The 21,351-nt window shown below is 45.9% G+C and overlaps 1 protein-coding gene and 1 long non-coding RNA gene across 2 annotated transcripts in view; one reads left to right on the top strand and one right to left on the bottom strand.

The window, feature by feature from the left end:
* Positions 1 to 21,351, bottom strand: part of SLIT3 (slit guidance ligand 3) — a 588,228-nt gene that overhangs the window by 315,708 nt on the left and 251,169 nt on the right. The gene's annotated exons all lie outside the window — the stretch shown is intronic.
* On the top strand, positions 179 to 21,321 carry LOC106004831. Its single transcript, XR_001177877.2, has 3 exons — positions 179 to 425; positions 17,656 to 17,777; positions 21,012 to 21,321. It is a non-coding gene; the product is annotated as an uncharacterized LOC106004831 (long non-coding RNA).

The raw sequence follows: 21,351 nt of genomic DNA, 5'->3' as shown, positions 1-21,351 counted from the left end.
TATGGTGAGGGTTAAGGAAAATAATGCATGTCTGTTGTCTACCCCAGTGTCTAGCACAGAGCAGGTGCCAAAACTGTGAGCTATGAACAGGGGGTCTTTTGCAGACGCTGTCTATCTTTCTGCTGCATCATTCCATCTTGTGTTCAGCGGAACTTTTGCTGACTACGTGGGAACTGAGGAGAGGAAAAGCCATGTCCTTGCTCCTGGACTCACAAGTCGTCCCTTCCTTCTGTGATGTCATCATGTGAGCCACAGCTCACAAATCTGAATGCTAACAACCCAGCAACCAGTCCTCACCTCCCACACGCTTTTCATCACCCACTTGCATCCAACATCTGGGGCTTCTGCTTCTACCCTACCATCTCGTGAGCTCGCCACTAAGGTTCCATGTCCAACATTACTCAGACAGGCAATATCTGCAGGAGGTAAGCACACCAGGGCCTCCAGGATCCAAGGCAAGAAACCCCTTTTCTAGGGGAAGCTGAAATTTTGCAAAATGGAAAATTTTTGGTTTAATGATTACAACTGAAACTTGACTCCTCTGTTCTGGGGGACCAGACCACAGGTTTCATTTTTCAAAGGACCCAGATGTTTATGAAGGGCCGGCTCATCCCTAAGATTGGTTACTCTGCTTTCAGGGGCTGCCTGACCTCTCCTCAAACCCACTCTGAGGCAAAGCCCCCCATGGAATTAAACCCTCGCTAGACAGGGAGGCCAGGGCAGCCAGGGCCCAAGGCAGCTCCTTGGGTGACAAATATTTTTGGAGCAAGCCTGGCTCCTTCTACTCCTTTGGGTCTCTGCCCAGGTGTCCACCCCTTAGAGAGTCCTCCCCAGACCTCTGCATATAAGGTCCCATGCCTCCTGTCTCCTCTGCACATCAGCCTTTTCTATGACCTCCTATCACTTAGCTCAAAGCCTCTCATGTCTGTATTTGCTGACTTGTGCTTGCTTGCTGCCCCTAGACTGTCAGATCCCCGAGAAGAGAAGTTCTACCTGTCTTGTTCATGCCATAGCCCAGGCGCATGGTAGTTTGTACTGAGGGGGAGAGGGAAAAGGGTAAAAGACTTCTATAATGCCACACAAAAATCTCGAGTTCTGCCTGCCATTGAGGCTTGGAGTATAGAGAATGCTCAGAGCAGGAAGGAAGGAAGGGAGGGAGGGAGGGAGGATAATTATGCTGTTTTGCTTTTGATGTCATAAAGCTTTATGACACACACACATGGACTCACCATACTCTCTGACATCATACACAAGGCCTGAGTAACTCAAAGTCATTTTATTCATAAGTGTCACCAGCCATTGTATATTGCACATATCCTCTCTCCTGCGTCCTCTGTCTCACTGTACCTAGTGACTGTGCTGAACCCCGATTGCTGAGAGCCTGGCTATCTAAGTACACAGGGTGGTAAGTCAGTATAAATTTGCAGAGAGCCAAGAAATCTCAAGCACTGGGGGCAAGAGAGCCTGGTGAGATAGGGGGGAGGAGAGAGAACAGAAGTCTGGGCTTTCCTTTGACTTAAGTCTAAAACAGATTAACAGAAAAGGACAGGTTCAAGACTCATGTCAAGCTAGTTTCCCTCACCTGGTAATGAACGCTTTCCTTGGCTCCTCTGAGCTGGGCAACAGTGTTCTGTGTACAGAGGGCTGCGAAGAAGGGGTAGCTGTGTTTGCAGTACGATTAAGAAGCAACCTTGAGGCTGTAATGACCTTGTAGGTTACAGAACAAAACTTCCAAAAAGGCTTACAGCAAAACCTGGTCATTGAGGAGGGCTATACATCCATGCAAATCAAACAGCAAACTAACTAACCAAACAAAAACAAAGCAACACTCTCAACAAGTAGATATATTTGCCCCAGTGTGAAGTTTCCATTGTGAAAGAACAAGACAGAAGTTGCTCTGTTCTGCCACCCCCCTGCCCCCTGCCACCGTCATGGCAACTACCACGATGTGCCCCTTCCTGGGCTGCTGTTTGTACGCTCAGGGTGGAATGCTCCCACTAGGGCAGGTTTAGGGCATGTTTCCCGGGGACCCTCAGTCTATTGGTGGGAGAACTCCTGCAGGTGTGCCTTTAATGGCTGTAGGCACATCTGCAAAGGGAGCTGGGATTCTGAGTGTCAGCAGCCAGCGAGCCGTGGGGTTCCAGAAGCCAGAGTTTGGCAATATGCGTGCATGCACACACATGTGGACGGGAAAGAACAGTTTTTGTTTTTGGTAGGATTGTCCAAAAGTGATACCGAATCAGTAGCTGTGGAACTCTGTATAATAACCTGTCTAGACTGTTCTAACCTCATTGATAAAATTAAGACATGGAAACAGGTATTCCCTAAGGGTCTTCCAGTTTAAAAATTCTATACTTTTATGCAAACATTATTTTCTTTCTATGCTCTTTTGATTTTTCTCTCCCTTGCTCTTTCTGTCTCATCTTCTGCCTTTTTTCCTTTCTTCCTCTTGGCCAAGTCCTCTTCAACTGCCTCAAAGGGGCCTGTGACCTCCCCCCGCCCCCAGTAGCTGACCAGAAAAGCCAGCAAATCAGCAGCTGTTTTCACAAGGTTTGGAGTAGCTGATATCCCATAATTCTGATTCAACTGTTTCGTTCCGAGGCCCCAAGTCTCCTGGTGAGCATTAAATAATACATACCAGCCAGTCAGCAAAAACAAGGCTCCTGCTTAACTCCTGGCAGTACAGAGCAATACATCTATCTAGCCACTGCACCAAGAAGTTGAGTCAAACACAGAAACAGGTGTCCCCAGAATTGCAACATTTCTGTTGCAGATATCAAGACAGAGTGAAAGGGGGAAATCTAGCAACTATGGTATGGGAGGAGGGAATTTTGGGGATCTGGAAAGCCTTCCTAGGAAAGGGCATGATAATGGATAATGTGCAAGTGTAGCAGAACATAATATCATCATTCCTCATTAAGTGCAACTATACTCCTATAAATTGAGAAATCACTTCATTTGGGGATGAACCATCCATTAAGCACATACAACACATGTAGTTATCATTGGCTGAGCCCTGTATCTATGAACTGTGCTAAACTCCTCATCCACACCTCATTCAGTCCTCATAATAAAACAGGAGACTGATGTCAGTGCAGTGTTAAGAGCATGTTACTGGTCACACAGATTCTGCTCTTCTCTGCACCTTAATATTTTCATCTGTGGAATAGGTCAAATAACAGTATTTGTCCTTACAGGACTGGTGTTTGTTTTTTCAATTAAAAATTATATAAAACACTTAACACAACATTAAGAATGTAGTAAATGGCCCATGAACATCATTTGTTATTGGTGGTGATGTTTTCCCACATTTGGCTATTACTGTCTGGAGAGTGTAAGTGGCCTCTCTGAGGTCACATGGCCAGGAGGGGGTTTGAGTGCAACTTGGTCTGTGATCACACTCTCTTGTCCCTTGTGATGTAAACTATCACTGCTTAATGGCCACTTCTTGACATTTTCTGGGAAACTTGGCACCGACCGTGGACTTGTCCTGCAATCTACCTTCGAAAGTCATTGTGGATCTGCAGTTCTATTAATCTTACCTTGGAAAAATCATGCAAATGTATGACAGTACACAGTAGGACCCGCCTTAGAATTAGAGATGTCTGCAGTCTTTACTCTGAGAGAGGCAGATGAGGCTGCTCTGTCATCTGTAATTCCTCTTTGCCCATCCCTATTTCTGGACTCTTCTGGGACATTTCCTTCTGCTCTTTCCTAATGACCCAGCCCACACCAGACCCTGGGGGTGCCCAACAAAGAAAAGCCAAGGACTAAGCCGAGAAGAGCCTGAAAGGGCATGAAATGGGGCTGGAAAGGCACAGACCCGGCAAGGCGCCAGAGGCTCTCACCAAAAGAAGCTTTTAAGGAAAGGAAAGCAGCCACCTTGGGGGACATTCGTAATGCTTATGCCAACCCTTGCCTGCAGCAGGGCTGGGAAGGGCAAGCCAAATTGCACACCATCTACAGCCAGTGCCTCCAAATCCGCCGAATGTTTCCTACGAGCCTCTGCAGAGCAGCGGGGCCGAACTTGTCCTAGAAATGGCCGATCTCAAAGGCGTGGGCTGTCACAGTAACTAGGAAGGGTGGCAAAATGGCATGGATCATCAGTCCTAAGAGGGTATTCTAGAGGAATTTTGTCTATAAGGAAAAGAAGAAAGAGACTAAGAGAAAGAAAAGCCTAAGGAATGCCTAGGTGTCGGGAAGCAGCTCTGAAGTTTTATTTGGTTTATTTGCTCACATGGGGAGAAGTCAGAGAAGGAATCTGGAGCCAATGGGGATCAAAGAAAGGAAACGGGGCTTAAGCTGGAGAAACATTCCAGTTGGACAAAACAAAGCCCTTTTTGAATGCAAAGCTGGTAAGACTGCCAGGTTTTATTGCAGATTGAGGTTATGGTTCTACCTGTAAAGCTTCAAAAAACAATTCTAAACACCCCTCTCTCCCCCCAATCCTGTATGCTTCCCACTTATACCACTTGTCTCAGAATTACCAGCATCATTAAATCTGTATTAGAATTATCTAGAAAGCTTGTATAAATGCAGGTTCTCAGCCCCGCCTCTGACGACTGAGTCAGAATCCCCGAGGTGGGGGGGCGGGGGGCCTCTCCATAACCCACAATTTTACAGCTCGCAAGGTGGTTCCTATCTACATGGAAATCCTTGAGCGCCCCCACCCCCACCCCCCTCCGCATGAGGGGCATGAACCAAGGCAAGGTGACTTCCACTTTGAATTTTCTGAATGTATGCATTTTATCAAACTCATCCAAGGGTTGCTGCAAAGGGCACCAAATAAAATGAAATGAAAACGGCCTTTTCTAGGGAGATGGGCTGCTCAGTGCGGGAGCCCCACCGTGACCCCAGGGCACATCCACGCTACTACACTGAAGAAAAGGGTTGGCTTGGGCAACCTTCTTTATAGACAGACAGCTGAGAGCGGGCGGGGGAGAAACCTCAGTTCAGGGCAAATTCCGGTGCCCAGAAATCAGATCTGAGTGCAGCACTGCCATCCTCCACTAGAGAAAGAAATCTTAAGAGTAATTTATCTTTCTCCCTCCTCTTATCTCTGAGTTGAGTGCTCAACTGTGGAAACACACACCGATTTGTGCTTCACTCCTTGGTGCTCTATGGTCTTCTGACCAAGGGACTGAAAACATCTGCACCCACTCGGAGGTGGGTGATTGCTGGTCCTAGGGGAAAGGAGAGGGTTCCACGGCAGTCTTCGTTCTTTAGGGTTTTTTGGGCCTGCAGGGTTTTTTGGTTTGTTTGTTTTTAACTTGTCTGTGTGGTTTTTTTTTTTTTTTTTTTTTTAAGTCTAATTAACATGCAGTGTTATAGAGGCAGTTGTCTTTTTCCTTCTACTGAAACTACATCTTTGGAACATGAACACATGGGCCGACATAAGGGACTCCCTTCCTTGGGCACTCCTGCCCTGACTTTCTCAAGGTCATATAAGAGCGCATTTTTCCCTCTCTCTGCGGGGGTGCCCATTAGCACCCAACAATGACACCTGGGCCACTGTGAATTCTCCCAAGCTGATTTGCCTTTCTCCCACTCAGGGTTGCTGGGCAGCAGGAGGGGAGGCAGTGACGGGTTGTTTCAGACAACTTTGAGCTGCAATGGTGGAGAGGGGAAGGGAAGTGACACGGTGTTAGGAATTGAAATCACCCAACTGTGTCAACTCATTCTCTACGACTGTGGGCTGTGACTCTCTCGCTGGTGCAAACACTGTCCCTTTTCAGATCTGGGAGTTGCCATTTATCAGAGGAGGGAAGCAAGTGGTGGAATGCCTAGAAAAAACAAAGCTGCCAGCCAGTCACAGCCTCATTGGAAGTCTTGATTCTACTCCCTGCTTCACAACCAATTGTGGGTTGCGCCATATGCAATTTGTTCCTAATTGCAGTCCCAAGCTAATTCAGTTAAAAAATAAATTAGAAAGACCTGTAGGATCACTTCTGCTTCCATACATTCTGATAGCTTCCTTGAAGGAAAAAGAAAATTAGGTTTACCTAGATCAGTGAATTTGTCTGTACGTTGCATCTTATTTCTTATGAACTCAGAAGGCCCATAATTATATCATAACTGTTACATCCATGAGCATCACAAAACCTAAGGGCTTTGCAGTATTTAGCAAATTGTGGTCTCCTCACCTCTGCCATTTACTTAAAACCAGTTGAGGATAATGCCAAAATTGCAGACTCCTGGGCCCTGTCCCAAAATACTGAGAGTGGAATCCTGAAATCTACATATTTAATAAATGCTCTCTTCATAGCTATCATGGCTTTCCTTCGAAGTACAGCTGAAAACATTTCTCTTTTATAAAGGACTAATTAAATACGTCCTTCAACAACAACTATATTTTCTGAATCCATTTTCTTCTGCTGCCTCCAGCACCCAGAGAAAATGCACATACTTTGTTTCAGTTCTTTGCAAGTAGTCTAAAATGTTCCCATTCTGTGCGTTCCCAGGTCTAGAAAAGAGATTGGCAAACTACAGTCCTCAGGCTAAATCTGGCCTGCTGCCTGTTTGTGTAATAAAGTTTTATTGGAATGCAGTCATGTCATTTTGTTCACATATTGTCTACGGCTACTTTTATATTGCAAGGCACAAGTGAGTATTTGCAATAGAGACCATATGGCCTGCGAAGCTGAAAATATTTCCTATTTGGCTTTCTGCATGAAAAGTTTGCTGAGGGGCTCCTGGGCGGCTCCATCAGTTAATCATCTGCCTTAGGCTCAGGTCATGCCCCGGGGTCCGTGGATCGAGTCCCATGTTGAGCTCCTTGCTCAGTGGGCAATCTGCTTCTCCCTCTCCCTCTGCAACTCCCCCTGCTCAGGAGTGCGCTCTCTCTCTCTCTCTTCCTCTCTCAAATAAATAAATAAAATCTTTAAAAAAACCTTCAAAAATTAGAGTTAAGGCGTGAAGTCCTTAGCATCTTCAAAAGCAGGATGGGGAATGAGGGGTTGCTACTTGTTTACGGGGCAAGAGAAGGGTAGAGGAAGATCAGGACAGTGGTTGCAGGAACCATTTATACGAGGGCACTCCGCACATCCTGCAATGCCAGCATGATGAATTTATTCCCCTCACTGATGACTGGTAGGTGCCCTGCCACACACAGTGCTAGAGGAGGAGACTTGCCCTTTCCCCCAAGAAATAATTATTTCCAGGCGAGATGGAACAGTCTAGTATCAAGGTTGAAATCTTAGAGAACACTAAGAAGTATAGGGGAAAGAGTTCTCATAAGGTGTGGCCCACCTGGCTCTCAGATCTGTCCTGCAAAAATTAGACAAGTCACCACCCCTTGGAAGGCATGACTTCCTCATCAAAACAAGTCTACATCTTGAAAATGTCAGAACCAGACTGGATTTTAGATATAACTAGCTCAGTGATTTCCAAAGCAAGTTCCAAGGACCCCTATGATCCTTCAGAAGTGCCTCAGGATCTTCTGTAATGTTTAAGGGATGGGCGACGAGCAGATTCTGGGCTTCCTACTAATTGAATCAGCCCAGCATGACTTTTTATTTATTTATGGTGGGAGAAAACTTTGAAGCAATAACTGATATGTTCCATGTCGCACCCACCAATACTCATACACTTTCTTGTAACCAAACACTCAGGAGATAGCCTAACTTTGCCCTAGGGATGGACTGTCCTATACAATATAGAGAACAAAGACATCAACTCCTGGCTTTTAAGTTTGAAAAATCTCGACCTGTGCTGTCCAGTGTGTGGCTATCTGAATTTATGTTGATTAAAATTAAACAACCAGTTCATTGGTCCTACCAGTCACATGTAGCTGTGGCTATACCATAATGAACATGTCCATCATAGAAAATTCTGTTGGACAGTGCTGATTCAAGCCCCGAGCATACTTGGGGTATACTGGATTAGTCAGGATTAGCAAAAATCCAAAGATTTTTCCTTCTGAGGAAAATATTTAAAAGGATCATGAAGGGAGTTGAGACACAGGGGCACAGGGTAGAGACCCCTTTCTTAACCCCTCTCTACCAAGTACCAGGACTGGACATGGATGGGATGAGGGGAATGAGAGAAGCTGGGGGTCTGAGGAGACATACCTCTGCCAGGTGGAAACACGTGAGGTGGTCAGGTCTCTCAGGATTCCCTTTGCTCTACCCTGGTGCAAGAGCCTTAGAGAAGAATGGATTCATGGCGGCAATTAGCAGCCTTGCAGGAAAGATAGTCTTTGAGAGTTTCCCAGAGCCTCTGAGGAGCAAGGAACTTTTAAAAGGATCATTTCCTGTGCTGGGCAGAATTGCAGGGAAGAAGGGAGTTGGATGAAGAGAGATGGTTGTCTTATTGGATGCCAAGGTAGACAGAGTTAAGTACCATGAACTAGATGCCTATCACCTCCTCCTGTCTGTGGGCATCATTCAAATACTGTGGAGCTTGGACACAGCCCTGGGAAAGGGGGCAGGGGGACGGAGAAGTGCCGAAGATTTAGTTTTTATGGAAAGTGGGCATGTGTGAGAAATTGTTCTATATACTGGTATTTGCAGACTGAGTTTATATCCACTATGTATTTCTTATGTTTGCCTTGTACAAAAATAATCATGCTGCTGAAAATAATGGAAGGTTGTATGTGAGCCAGAGACCAATGTTTCTTGCATCTAAGGGTATCCTGTTGAACAAAATGTGTCTGGGGTAACGGGTAGATATAAGAAGCGGTTTCAGACCTCTCACTGTTTAGATGAAACACAGGGTCTGTAAAGGTGACAGAATTCTCTGGCACTTGCCGTAGTGGAGGAGAACAAGACGCATGACAAGTAAACACCAGAGTAAGAGCTCTATGCTTAAACACAGAAGCACACTGAGAGGGAACCCACCCCACCCAAGCTTAAAGCCCTGCTTTGCTCCACAAGAAAATGAGCCCAAAGTGAACAAGTCCTAAGCAGAAACACATCACCTTGTTGGTGAAAGTGCTAGTGGTACTACTGGTGATGCCCATTCTAAAATGATGTTCTCTGCCTATATGAAGGTGCCTAAGGAAAGGGAAGCTCTAGCTTCCATTATCTGAGCACACTCTTCTTTCTGTGTGTTCCTGAAAATTTTTTCATCTAGTTATTTACAGTAGCACCAGCCCCATTTTGATCACTCTGAGTGCCTGTCTTCTGGTGCAGAGCTGCACAAATGTCCAGATGCACGTAGGCATGGATAATGTCAGTGAGCCTTACCAGAAGGTCCTGAGGACCAGGACCTCGGGGTGAATTCCTCCTTGAGGCCCACGTGCTGGTATCCGGGCAGGCAGTTCCTCAGCAAAGAGGGCCTTGGGGTTTCATTTACTCCATTATAATAAAAAATGTTTTGTTCATTGCAAAAAAAAAAAAAAAAGCTGTATTACTTTAGGGCTCTATTAAAAATGGGGGGGGTGCAATTTTTATTTAAAAAAGAATGCTTATGAGACTAAAGGTTTTCAAGGGCCTCTATGTTCTTTAGAGGTAGTTCTGGACCTCTGGGTTGGAGGCTGGTGGCATTGAGAAGGGAGGCACAGTAAACTTTCCCTACAGGCTTCTAGGAACCTAGAGGACTTCTAAGCTCATTGGGAAGTCTCCTCTCTCTCAATCTCTCTCTCTCTCTCTCCCCTCCTCATTACCACCCTCCCTTTTTTTCCTTCCCACTCCTAGCTACCTTCTCTCATGGTTGTCGTCTATAATCTTCACTCTGCCTCCTGTGTCTCAAACACTTAGGCTCCCCCACCACGGGATGGCCAGTCCACCCTGGGAGGAACAGAGGTGCTCAAAGGGACTGTGAAAATAGCTCGTGCTTATTGTGCCTTATCTCGTGAGCAGCAGAGCTGGGATTTGATTGAGATTCTCAAGTTTGAGTCTTCTAATAAATTATACTCCCCCAATGTGAGCTGTGAGCAGACACACCTTCTCTAACTTCAGGAGTCAGACCTTCCCAGCAGGGGGAGAAAGCCGTTGGTCACTGGGCAGTGGGAGAGGATACACTTTTCCTGCCAGAAGTTGCCAGAAGGGCTGTGAGACTTTGAGGTTGACTAAGCCATAATCCTACTCTAGATCGTGCTGCTGCTTCCGTTTCCAGAGCAACAGCACGGAATTGGGAGAACATACGTGTTATCAGATTTGGACAGGGAGGCGAGCAGCAGTGTTTGTCACTGGGAACGGAGTGTGACACAAACAGCCTGGGCTCCGTGCCTTGCCCAAGCTGTCACATGCAACCCATCCTCCAGAAGCAAACTGATAGCTACCCAGAATAAACCACCCCCTACTTGTCTTTAAAGAAGAGTAGTAGAAGAGTGGGCTCTGTGGGGGGGGGGTAGGGGTGGAGGGAGGGCTGTGCAGGGAAGGAGACGAGATGAAGAGAAGGCACAGACCTAAGACACAGGTACAGTTTCAAGCAGTTCCTACCTAGGTGTAGAGAATTATCACAGGGCCAAGGGCCTGGAGGGGGCAACGGTGACTCCTGAAGTCTCCAGACACATCCGATTCTCACAGGAGTAGAAGACAATTGGTGCAATGATTCTATTTCTCATTAGGACCTGGCTCTTCATTAGTGGGGCTGGTGCTTTTTTCAGAGAAGAGGTCTGAAAGTGTGAGGGCAAAAAGTGCTGGAAGTTTCAGAATGCAATCTGTCCTCCTTTGCTGGCCCCAAATCAAAAAAGGATGTTAAGAGGGGATTTCTCTGGCTACAGTTCTGAAATCAGTCAGAGAATTAAGAGGATTTGAAAAATTATCTTGGATCCATCTGGAATCTTAAAGAAATGATCACTGAAAGAAGAACAGGAGTGAATTCAGATAGATCCAGCCCAGTAGTGGAAGCAGCAACTCAGGGTTCTTATGTGCCTGGATCATTCTGGAAGGTCATACTTCCTGCACGTCTCCTCCAGCACCTCTGCCCTGCAGTGGATTATGTAGATGTGATGTGTAAGACACCCAACCAAGGGGGTCCAGAGAAAAGTAGAGAGACTCAAATTTCCCTGGAACAGATGGTAAATTCTTCACTCTTTTCTTGTCTTTGATTTTGTTTTCTCATGAGTTCCTTCTATAGGATGCACTGTGGTGATCCAGGAATCTCCTCCCTACCTGGCAGAGCCCAGGCTTGTAGGAACATGGACCTCTGTGTGGCAAAGAACCCAAGGGATGGCTGGATAGAGAGGGAAGCACCCAGCTCTGGGGGCCTCCTAGAGTCACAGTATGCAAATAATTCAACAAATGGTCCAACAGCAATGTTGTCAGAAAAAGAATTTCCAATCCTATCACCATGGTGACAGCTCATCAAAAAAATCTAAATCTAAAAATTGCCTTCTTTTAGCTGATGAAAAATAATAAATAGGGCTTCTGGGGCTTGCATTTGTACTAGCTCTCACTACCAACGCCCCGAAGCTCCTCCAGTTCCACCCTCACACCTGGCTGGGTCCTCACACAGCTTCGGTCACCTGTGATTCCTCAGGATGTACTTGGGCCCGGGGAACTTGAAACAGGAGTGGCTCATTCCCCAAACTCCCAGATCCTCAGTCTGACCCCCCTCTCCCCATGCTCTTGCTGGCTTTCATTAACCCTTGACCCCGGGGTTTATCAGCTGTCCCTAGCAATTTCACAGATAGGGCATTTCTCGAAATAGCTACGAGCCCCAGGTTGCAGCGAGTCCAGGGATGGAGCGCTCACAGGAGAAGAGACAAGAACCTCCTGAGGGACTGAGGCAGAAGTGGGCCCTTGTGACTTCCTTCTGTTTTAAGGGCAATGCCACAGCCCAATTTTCATATTAGAAACTGGACTGTCTACATCTCCAAGGCATCCTGCAACAGACAACTTATATATTCTGCCATTTCTAGAACTGGGATCCCAGCAACTGTTAGGAGAGTGCAGTTTCCAAGAAGCAGGGCCAAGAGCAAGGACTGAAATACAGGAGCAGCAAGTTGTCTGCGCAGATGTGCTCGCAGCGTCTTGCCCGGACAGGCACATACCAGGGAGCACCCAGCCCACCAAGGGCAGATAAGTGGATGCTGACCCGGCCACACAGTGGGACACTGCATGACTAGGACAGATAAGTGGATGCTGACACGGCCACACAGTGGGACACTGCATGACTAGGACATAAAAACAACTGAAGATCTGTGACTATGGAAAGGCAGAGATATCCGTGATATGTTGTTAGCAAAAAGTCAGGCTCTAAAACAATGAACATAGTGCAATCCCATTTAAGCTGTATCTTTATGTGCATACACACATCAAGAGACTAGCAGAAGGTCATATACTGATGTGTTCATGACTGTTACCTCCGGGGATTTCTTCTTTTTGTCTCTATAAAATTTTGGTGCCTAAAGCAATATCTTATGTGGTGAACTTGTATTAATATTATAATCAGGATAAAAAATTCACGTAACCCTAAAGTGATTTTAAGAGGGACTTTTCAAAAATATGAGATAGGGACCAGGTGGCTCCTCTACCAGGCACTGTGGTGGGAGGCAAAAAATTAAAGGACCGCATGGTCTGTGCCGTCAAGGGACCTGACATCTAAATGAGCAGATACATGAAATCATCACTAGGTCCTCGATCTTTAGGAGGAAATGAACTAAACATTGGATGATGCAGGATCCTGTTCACACAGGTAGACACAGTCTGGTGGCAAAGAGGGGGAGAGCTCTAGATTCTTCCCATCCCAGATGGATGTGACAAGTTGCTTATCTGCCTAGACTCCCCATCTGAAAGTGGAGTAATGAGAGCAGAGGATCCACCTTACAGGACTGCTGGAGGTTTCCATGGGGTCAAGACAGAACACAGTGCCAGCTGGGGGACATTCAGGACATGCCAGCTACTACTATGACCTCACCGAGGGCTCTGGGAAAGCAGGGGTGGGCACACTTTAGACATAGGAAAGCCCTTTGGGGTCACAACTCCTGATGCCAATGATCATCCGCTTTCTGAACAAGATCCCTCCTTTAGCTTAAGTGCTGAAAGAAGTTTTAAAGTAAGTGGCACTATTTTCCGGGGGACACAGGAAACCTGGCCCGTGGCTCCCAGGCACACTGCGGTGTTTATCATAGTGCTTCATCTGTGGGTGACCTTGTCTGTTGATGAATCCAATCACTGGCTCCCCCCGCCTCAAGCAAATGACCTGCTCCCCTCCAATCAAAAGGCACCTTTAATCTGATTCCTTTTCACTCAACTCTCCACCATGACCCGCATGTCATTTCATTCCTCCTTTCCCCTCCTGCAAGTAATCAGCCTGGTCCAATTTGCTTGTATAAACAGGAGGCCTAGGTGGGGGGACGTCACTTGGCCATGGCAGTTCTGCTTTTCATACATCCCCCGCCTTGTTTCCTGAGACCTTTCAGTAGAGCCAGACCTGGAGGAGAGTTATATTAAACAGTTGGACTCCAAACCTAAACAGCCCCTAAAGCATTAGTGGTTCAAAGATCTCCCGGTGCATTTATGAAAAGCCATTGATCTGCGAAGAGGTGTTAGCGGACTTGAAATGCACCAAGAAAACTCCTTTGTTGGCAGGAGGCAGAGTGGTTTTCATTAAGGATCTGCCCTTTATCTTGTCACATCACTGACCTGCCCAAGCCGGGATGGGTATTTCCCTTGCCTTGAGAGGCGGCTGCCTGTGGTTGGAAGCTGTGATAAGCGTTCGTTTTTAAGACAAACACAAAAGAGAGAAGTGACTTACTTTTCTGAGTCTGAACCCCAAATCACCTTTAAATTCTAACTTTTGTGATCACCTCTGATACATAAAAGCCTTGAGTAGACCATGGGCCATTTTCCCAATGTTGGTTCTTGGGACTTGGGGGAAAAAATGCAAATCCTGGGACATCAGAACTTCAGGAACTTGAAATATCACCTAGAACAGGGTCCCTTCCTTAATCTAGAGGAATTTACCAGCTTCAGAACAGTGCAGATGGCCTTAAATCCCCTTTCTGCTGCTTCCTACCGGGTGACCTGAGATGCATTCCTTCTGGTCTTTGCCATGATCTTCTCAAGTCGAAGCTGGGTCTGACGGCCTCAGAGGTTTTTTTTTTTTAAAGATTTATTTATTTACTTATTTGACAGAGAGAGAAATCACAAGTAGGCAGAAGTAGACAGAGAGTCAGGCAGATAGAGAGGGAGAAGCAGGCTCCCTGCCGAGCAGAGAGCCCAATGCCGGGCTCGATCCCAGGATCCTGGGATCATGACCTGAGCCGAAGGCAGAGGCTTAACCCACTGAGCCACCCAGGCGCCCTGACGACCTCAGAGGTTTGTTGCAAGGATTAAATAAGGTAATAGATGTAAAGCGCTTTGCACAGTCTGGCATAAAGTTGGCATTTGATAAATGCCCACTATTATTATCGCTTGCTATTACCATACTATTATTTACGCAGTCTAACAACTGTAAGCAACATTTTGCATGTCGTACACATGTGCGTTTTCCTGGGAAGAGGTCTATATATTCAATTTTCACTTTCCCCTAAAGGGGAAGAACCACTCATCTAGCTAGACTTTCCCCTTTAATCGATGACTAAAATCATGCCCGGAGGTTTAGCGTGTTCTTTCCATAGTCACATGGTAAGACAGATGGGAGACCAGAACTAAAACCCAGAATCTGTTGATTCACTGTCCAGTGCTTTGCAATGTTCTAGAAGCATTAGCAAAAGTAGCCCAAGCCTGAGCCAGTGTTGCAGAGAAAAAGTAATACATGTGGAACAGGACTGGACATATATTGGTGGAGTTAAGGCAGAGGGTTAAGTTCAGTTCAGGGGCTTGGAGCTGTGATGCCTGCGGAGGTACCAAAATTGGCTGACAACAATAATTGACAGAGAAAAGGTGTGCAAACCAGAGTGAAGGGGGAACGAGTGGGGCCCACCAGCAAGCACCTGCCCCACTCCCAGGCTCCTTTGCATCTCTCATGCATTGCAAGGAATGTTTATCCCATAAGCTTTACAAAATCCAAGGGAATATGCACCTTTGACCCAGGAAATGAATCATTCTGAAGTTCTGAGTGGTTGTACCTCCATTTCCCTGAAGATGCATCCCCAGGATTTTGAAGTTTGCATTCTTTTTTCTTTGACCAGGTTTTTAAAAATACTTTGATTTTCCCAGGATCAGTGGTTCTTCAACTGTGTCTTGGGACCGCCCCCATCAGTGTTACCGGGAAACTTGCAGCAAATCCAAGTTTGGGGGACCTCCTTAGACCCACTGAGTCAGAGAGTGCTGGGCAGGGCCTAGGAATGTGTTTTTGGAGGGTCTCCAGATGACCCTGAAGCACGCTCAACTCTGAGAACTGTTTTTTTTCTTAGGCCACTGGTGTGGCAGAGACCCAGCAAGGAAGGAGGGCTCAGAATCATCTTCCAGAAATTTGAATCCCTGGAATACATTTTTTTTTTTTTTGGTTGGTATGAAACAAACTGAATACTAGACTAGTAACTTAGTTCCTCTTGTATTTTGCAAACAAGAGATCTGGAGGGAAGTGGAAAATAAATTTCATGGCCTTTCATCTCAGTTACAATGACATGTTCATTTAGCATTGTGTGGGGAGGAAGGAGGGGCCGCTGTTAGGCTTCTAGAAGAGAATACACAATTCCAATGGAATCCGCTGTAATTTAGGGGCAATTAGCGTCTGCACATTCTCCATCCATGAGGCTCCATTAATCCAGTTAATCCTTATCTTCCAATCGAAAACAAACACCCTTGAATGCACTTGGGATCCTTTTAACACGTTCTGCCCACCTGGATGCTGTCCTCCGCCTTGTAATCCAGAGCTTTTAGGAGCCACTTCAGCTCCTGGGAAGGGGGGGATGACCCACCGTATTGGCGGGTCCTGCCAGTCCCTTGGAAATAAGCCCTGTCCCAGGCTGCACCCTCGCCCCAAGCACACGTTCTCTGGCGAGACCTGCCCTCTCTCTGTCATTACTCAAGTCGTTCTTGGTACTCCCTTGCTATTCTGGGCAGCCTTCCCTGAAACTTCTTGACTTCCTTTTGCCTAAGTAATGCAAACACTCGGATAATACTAATGCCTTGCATTGCTAAGGCAATTTGCTGTTTCCAGAGGCCTTTCTTATTTGTGTCATGAGATCCTCCAAACTACTGTAGTATCATTGCCTTTCTCCAATTCCCTATCCACTCTCATACCCTCTGCAATTTACAGGTGGGGGGCTTGAGGCTTCCCGGGGTTACACGACCTACCAGATTCCCACAGTTAGTAACTAGATGACAAGGTAGGTTCAAACTCAGGTCTCCTGATTTGCAGGCAAAGATCTTCCTGCTACAGAACACTGTCTCTTTCTGACAACCCACCTAAATCCATAACACTAATGAATAATGCATTTGTTCTTTCCCTGTGTTTATGTCTTTGGGACGCCTTTGTATCTATGAAAATCACTGTGTCTTCCTTCATTTAAAAGCCCTTAAGGAGAAGAAATCATATCAGGCTCAAATAATAATAATGTAAAGTGCTTCTACCTATTCAAAATATTTTCATTTTATCTTATTTTGTCTACAAAACAATTCAATGGGTTAAGTAGGATAAGCAATATTATACTTATTTTAATGGTAAGGAAACTAAAATTTGTCCAATAAAAGCAACTTACTGGCTCAGAAAGTAGAAAGTGGTATTGCTGGGAATCAAATACAGATTTCTAACTTCTGGGGCTCTATTTTTCTACAAGATGTGTGGTGTTAACACTGCATTCTGAGACCTGCAGGGTTCTTATCTGCTGCCTCATAACTTCTGGAGGAGCCATGGAAAAGGGGGCTGGCAGGGCTCTGGGTGTACTACCCTGGGTTTAACTAGAATGTTCCTTCCTTTAAAAAGCAGCTTGGGAGCCACTGGTCAGTTGTCATTTCCTGTATGGAGTACCCAGGAGGGCAGGAGTACTGGTCAGCTATGGATGGTAGCTTCAGGAGAATACTGCTGCAGTGGCCTTGAGCAGCCTTCACCTTCTTGCAAACACTTCTGACTCCCTGACTTGCTCTCAGTGTAGGAGGTGACAACGGCACCCTGTCCTCAGAGGGGGCAGGCTACCCCTCAGCCTTTTCATATTCTGTTCATAAATTCAACAAATACTGGTTAAGCAGCGACTCTGTACTAAGTTCTGTGCTAGGATCTGGAACCAGAATGGTAGGACACCAACACGGAAGTGACTCTTCCTCTGGCCTCATGGAGCTTCACACTGATAAATAATTCCAAATCACAGTAAGAGCTATTACAGAAAATCTGTCTGTTGCATGGGATTAACGGGGGGGTGGGGCAGGGGGAAGGGCAGGGGCAGGTTTCTGATCCAATTTGGAGGTCAGGGAATTCCACTCCATGGAGAAACCACTGGCAGGGCAGAGAGGGAGAGGGACAGCGTTCCCATTGCAGGGAAGAGCACTGTCGAGATACGGAGCAGCAAGAGTGTGGCCTGTTTGAGGGACGCCCAGGAGATGAGCTGGACTAGAGTGCCAAGTGGGGCAGAGCTCAGAATTTCTGCGAAGCAAAATGGACAGCTACCGCTGCGATTTAAATAAGGAATGTCATGATGGATTGACGTGTTTTCCAAGATGGTTCTGGCTACTGTCCAGACCACACAAAGGTGGGGTTGGTCAGGAGTATAAAGCGAAGAGACGTTCGAGGAGCCTCATCAAGGTGGGTTTGTATATAGGTGATGTAACTGGCCCAATTAATTTCTTTCTTTTTTTTTTTTCAATTAATTTCTAATACTGGAAGTAAACCTCGGTCCTCGTCAGTGTGGAGCAAGTGATCCGAAAGGTGATCCACGGTCACGCAGTGAGAGGAGCCCTTGAGAAATTTTATAACTTCACCTGGAAGACTTAAGAAGTGCAAGAAGGGTAAAACACAGAAAGTTCTACTGTAGATTTAGATGACAAGGTTCCCGTCCTGCCCTCCCACAAGTCATCCGCGTAACGTGAGACAGGCCATCTAACTAACCCCTTAGGCCTCATCGTTTTTCCCAGTTGGAGGAGGAGCCCCCGGCCCAACCACAGCAAGTTATCAGGCAACCTGATTACACAATGGAAGTGCCAGTGCTTTGTAAATGGTTAGGCATTCTTAAAATACAGGATGCCATTATCATTAACCATGTCGGTATATACAAAGTAATTATAATTAGAGTTCTGAGTAAATATGGAGTAACATTTTTCTCTCCAATTGCATCCCAAAAGAAAGTTACTAGACACCAAGGAGTTTATGTTTTTAGATGGGCTAGAAGTTTCAGCACATTCCACCATAAATCTACCTTTATTTTTTTCGACAGATAAAAGTTATAGAACTACTTAATAATTTGATTCTTTAGAGTTACCATATTTACTCAGAATTATGATTGTAATCATATTTGCTTCATACCATATTTCCCAGGCCTTAGTCATCTATGTTCCAAAGTCATACTTTTAAACCCAGGAATGTATAAATATTAACTTGATATTTTATTTAAATTGAATATATATATGTATATATATATATATTCCTTTCCACTTTGAGTTTTAGTGAATTTAAAGCTAAAGAATATCGCTTTGAAATATTTTTTTCTTAATTCACATGACAATAGTTGGAACTCTGTTAACATACAAAGAATTATCTAACAGAATCTCACATAACACCAGTGGTAACCACTCTGCTTGGGAAGTAATAGCTTATCCCACTCATATTTCAGGAACTTTTTTCAATATCAAAATTAATAGAACCTTTCCCTGGCCCAGGGATTCTTAACATTAGAATCATCAGGAGAGCTTTTAAAACTCTTGATGCCCAGCTGGACTGCAGATCAATTAAATAAAACTCTCAAGGCCTGCAACCCTCAGTATTGTTCCAAGTTCCCTGGGATGATCCTCATGTGAAGCCAGGTTGAGAAGCATTGACCCAGATTCTTGGGTGCCTTCCAGGACTGCTAGGATTGGCCAGATATCAAGGACAGACTATATGGGGAGACTGTATGGCAGTAGGGGAGTCGATTGCTGTTTCTGTCTCAGAGGGGAATGGCCATCTGGATAAAAATAATGTATAGCGAGCGGTGCTACCACTAACAGGCGGTAAGAATTGAGAGCTAACTTTATGTCAGTTATTCCTCCAAATAGTTTAAAAGACTTATGTCATTAGTATTCACAGCAACACTGCAGAGGGAGCTCTGTAACTATCTGTCTCCGAGACAAGGCATCTAAAGCCCAGAGAGGTGCAATGCCTTGGTCAAGGTTACACAGGAAGTAGTAAGTGACAGAGCTGGGACAGAGCCTCCTTGAAAGCAACCCCAAATTTCCATCCTTTCATATGGCTTCCTGCTTATAACAGATACCTTAGAGCCTAGAATCCTATTATACAGACCAGAACCTCCTTTCCCTGTGCCTTTTTATTAGACATCTTTCCCGACCCCTAATTTTGCAGATGAGTACATTTCGCTGATGTGACAATGAAGGCCTGCATTGTTTCCTAGGTCATATAACCAACTCCATGTGTGGTCTCGTGAGACTTCTCCTGGACATCCTTGTTCTCATTTGAGTTGCAACAATAAATGCTTCTGCCTCATAACCATTAATGTTAGAAGAAGAGGCATCTGGAGCGTTGGGTCCCCACTGCTCCTTGCCCTGGAGAAAGCTCCCCTGGGGAGGGAAAGACGGTTTCTAGCAGCCCAGAAGTCACTTTTCTCCTTTGTAGGATCCAGTTACACCCAGCAGACTGCAGTCTGAATAAACAAAACTGGAGGAACACACCTAGGGGATCTCTGAGTCGGGTCTCAGATTTTAGCATCTAGCTACAGGGAGGGGGAGAAGAGCTTGTTGTTTTCTAGAAGCACAGATGAAGAAACCACCCTCCAATTATGCAGCAGATTTTGCTTCCCAGTTGAATAAAGGGCATGAAATCGGATGTTCTTCAAGCTCAGAATAAATCAGTGGAAAATCCACCTCCCTTCACTCTCCATAAAGAACAACTAACACATTGCGTTTAATTTCCGAATAGGGCAATGTTCTTTTTAAGGGAAATGTTAAGCAGGGATTAAAGACACGATGGGCTGTGTAACTCTATCCTCAGCCCTTTCATTGTGAATAGTATTTTTTTTTTTTTTTTTGGCGGTGTCTGTGCAGAGATGTGGGAAAAACCAAAGTCTTATGTAAATGAGAATTGACACACTGATCAACCAAGCGCCAGACCTGAGGTCTTAATTACACAGGAGTCTAGATGTCAGAGTGAACGCAGCTTACTGATATTCAGAGATTTCATCCAGTATTAAGCTGGATGACCTTCTTCCGGGAGCAGAGAGGCACGGGTTTCTCGTTACGCAGGGTACACGTTCACGGGCAGCAAAGGGCTATGTTCACGCCTGGGCGCCTTTCTGGATAGGATACGTCCCTGAGCTTGGACACCCCGGCCTGCTTGGTGGGGCACAAGAAAAGCAAGGTGTTTGAAGGTATTTCCAGCTGTGGGGTAAGCAGCTGCTAACTGACAGTTCTTAAAAGCGAAGGTCTCTAATGGCATCTTTCCCCGCTGCCCTCCCCTCTACATGGCCTTCCCTGCCCATTTGGCATCATTTGTGGCCTCTGCAGCCCTGTCAAGGCATTACCTCACTTCAACACCTAATACTCTGATGAGATCTACGAAAGCATTAGTAGCTAGTTTTTAAGGCTGCAAGGTCGAGAATTAACAAGCATTTATGTTGCTGAAGATGACACGTGGGAGGCGTCTCTAGCTCACACAAGGCGTTGCCAGTGGACTGGAGTCTAGCGAGGTTTGTACCTCCCGGCCCACGGCTCTTTTCATTAGCTTGACGCTCTGGTCATTATCCTAGTGGGGGTATAGGCTATGTTTTTAAAAGGGGCTTTGGCAGAACCTAACAGTTCTCAGTGGGTGTCAGGGTCTTTGCCTTGAAACAGAAAAATAATACATCCTTTCCTTCCACGCGTACTAATTAAAGTGTCAGGATGGAGCCCCAACACTGATTTGACACATGACACGACGTCCCATATAATCTGACGTGTCTCGCGCGGACATCAAAGCCCCATCAAGGAAAAAGAGCGGGATATTTAGTGCGGGCCCGTTGCAGTCTGACATCTAACTCCGTCCAGCTTCCTTCACAGGCCCTCGCTCGCCAGGAGATTAACCCGTCAGGCCGCCGAGTGAGAAGGGACAGAGCAGACCCGGACAGGAGGCCTGGGATGCAGGGGAAATCCAATCACATCCACCTGCTCAGGGAAGACTCTCCAGACACCTCGTCCCCCTACGGGCATCTGGGGCAAGCGCTGTCGCAGCCACTGTTGTGGCACCTGGTCATTTACGACTGCCTCATGACATTATTTCTCACTGTTGTCTTTGCATTGTTGTTCAACGACTTTCTGTAATTGTCTCTTCTGACCCCAAATAAACCTCAGCACTTGGTACGTGTCTGCCCTAGCAAACGTCTCCTGTGATTCCACGAAG

This window comes from Mustela putorius, unplaced genomic scaffold, assembly GCF_011764305.1.
Source record: "Mustela putorius furo isolate JIRA1106 unplaced genomic scaffold, ASM1176430v1.1 tig00000145_pilon_pilon_pilon, whole genome shotgun sequence".
In the NCBI taxonomy this organism is placed as follows: Eukaryota; Metazoa; Chordata; class Mammalia; order Carnivora; family Mustelidae; genus Mustela; species Mustela putorius.
Note: the sequence above shows the minus strand (reverse complement) of the source record. Positions and strands in the feature narration are given on the sequence as shown.